Source organism: Nicotiana tabacum, chromosome 23 (assembly GCF_000715075.1).
Source record: "Nicotiana tabacum cultivar K326 chromosome 23, ASM71507v2, whole genome shotgun sequence".
Lineage (NCBI taxonomy): Eukaryota > Viridiplantae > Streptophyta > Magnoliopsida > Solanales > Solanaceae > Nicotiana > Nicotiana tabacum.
The window spans coordinates 107306963-107309634 of record NC_134102.1 but is presented as its reverse complement, the minus strand read 5'-3'; the positions used below and the strand labels follow the sequence as shown (position 1 = coordinate 107309634).

The 2672-nt window shown below is 31.1% G+C and overlaps 1 non-coding gene across 1 annotated transcript; it reads right to left on the bottom strand.

Moving 5' to 3' along the window:
* Positions 1–2323: 2323 nt before the first annotated feature.
* TRNAG-UCC (transfer RNA glycine (anticodon UCC)) lies at positions 2324–2395 on the bottom strand. Its single transcript has one exon. It is a non-coding gene; the product is annotated as a tRNA-Gly (tRNA).
* Positions 2396–2672: the final 277 nt, after the last annotated feature.

Below are 2672 nucleotides of genomic sequence, written 5' to 3'. Positions count from 1 at the left end.
TGCTTTGCTCCTCGTAACTGGTCCAAAGCTTTCAAAGTTAACATCGAGGATGCTTTCCACATCAATATAGAACTTCGAGTTAGCAACCTTGGTGGATGTTGATCTGGAGTTGATTTTCTTTGAAGCCATTTCAACGTTCTTGAACTTTGGTGATTGAAAAGTTGAGATGAGAGGTAGAGATTGTCCCACTAGGCATACTAGAATTTGTAGACAATAAATTTGCATCGAGAAAATAATCGAGATCGAAAGATATTGCAACAATCGTAGTATTTGATTTCAAATAATATGAGTATATAATTTCTATGAATTCTCTGATTCTTCTTTCCAATAGTAAATATATCCAAGGGCCTTTGATCTTGATCTTGAATATATAGTTGTTGCCACAAACGGTGATCTTGAATTCAACTAGCAAGAACTTTGATTTGAACTCGTACTCCTTGAATCTTGATTTGTTCTTCGTTCTTGAGCTTGAACTTGATTTGTTCTTCATTCTTCAGCTTGAACTTAATTTGTTCTTCGTTCTTGAGCTTGAACTTGATTGTTTGAAGCTTGAAACTTATTGAGGAATTTGCAGCGTTTGATCCACGAGCTCTTTCTTGTTATAACTTCTGGTATCTTTTCTGGGTTATGAAGACCCCTATTTATAGTTGTGGAAGGGAAGAGTTATGATAAGAACAAACCCTTTCCAACCAACCAAATTGAAGTGTGACAATACCGCATTTGAGTGGCCAAAATATGTCACTTGCACACGTGGCGCGGTTTCATTGGCCTTTTAATTTGGCTTGGCATGCTTTGTCATTTTGACACGTGGCACGATCCTATTGGCTCTTCAGTTTGACTTGGCGTGCCATGTCATTTGACATGGCACCAAACTGGGCCTCTAAGAAGATGATATATTGGGCTCAATGAAGTGGGATCATCGTCTTTAGCCAGGTTAAATGGGTTAGCCCAATGGATTAAGACTTATTTATTTAATCCATATAAATTGGACTTATACAATTGATCCAATTATATTAGGCCAAAATATTTATTTGGACCAAAATTTATTTAATTTAAAGTATAGTTCAAATTATTTTATGAATTTAATTCTCATAAAATTTATATGCCTACAGGCGGCTCAACAAGATTGGAGGCCTAAAGCAAAATTTAATTGGAGGCCTTTGTTGAAACAAAACCTTCATATATATTTTTATTTGAAATCTATTTTTTCTAGATTTTTGAGATGTAAAGTTATTATTAATTTCTTTTATAAACCATTTAATCACTATTAAGATATTGTTGGTCTTAGGAAATAAAACTAGATTCAAAAAGTTGATAACTTGATATCGAAATAATTATTTGATTTTTCAATATACTTGTTGTAATGCTTGAAACATGCAGAGAAAAAAAATTAAGAATGCGCAATATAGCTTATTCAATAGTATTCTTCAACTCTTGTTTATTATTTAAAAAAATAATCTTTATTTTACGGAATAATATAGATATCGAAAACTTGAATTTTTGCAGAAATCAAGAAAGAAAATATAAGAGTGTAGTACACGTTTCCTGATGAAAAATTTAAAAAAAAAATGAGATTTGGACAATTAGAGATATTATAATAGAGACTCTAAAAGTTTATTACACGTTTTCTAGTGAGAAATATAAAAATGAGAAAAATAATGTAGGTATTTCACCAATGATATCAATTGTAAAATGTAAATAACGCAAAATTTTATATTTCGAGTAAGGGTTTTAGGGGAGTAATTCTCTTTCTTCAATTTTTGCTCAAACGGTTATATCAATAACAAACTAAAAGTTATCTTTACTACTTTTATAAAGATTTTACTTTTCTATTTTGAAATACTCAATATTGTTTTTAATATTAACTTATAAATCTATTATTAATAAAAGTTGGGCTCCTCCTCCGAGGACTGTGGTGGGATGGATACAATTGAACCTACTTTAATAAGATATTTTGGGTTTGAGCTCTAGGGATGATATCGTGTTAGAGTGCGCTTTTCTTTTTACTAGACCTTAGGCAGTGCAAATTCAAATTAGTCGGGGCTATAGTGTAAATACCGAACACAGGTAAAAAAACAAAAAAAAAAAAGGCAAAAAGAAAATTGTTTTGGGGGCCAAAGCAATTGCTTTAGTTACTTGACCCTCTAGTGGCCCCGTATATATATTATTTTTATGAGACAACTTCATGATTACTGGTTTCAAAGAGACAAGGAACATTGTAACTATGTTATTTAATATGGAAAAGCTGCAGATACAGAAAGTTGATTAGTTAAAAAATTAATCAACTTGGAAGATTAAAAAAATTAAGTAAGATTCACAAAAATGCGTCTGCCGGGAGTCGAACCCGGGTCTATTGCTTGGAAGGCAATTATCCTAACCGTTGGACTACAAACGCTGGGATACTTGTTGTATCCCCAAGTACATTCATGACATAGTATCGGATTTCCAATCTTCCTAAATCTACTTATTATAAAAAGCATTTTTGTCAGAAATTAGTTGTTTGTGGTTGACCAATTTATTTGGCAAATGCTTTTTCCAGTATTGGTCTATTAGAGAAATAATTTATATTTAACCAATCTTTTCAAAAAAAGAATTTTGAGAATTATTTAAATAGATAAATAATTTTGAGAATTATTTTTAAGAAAAAGTTATTCTACAATTTTATTTAATTG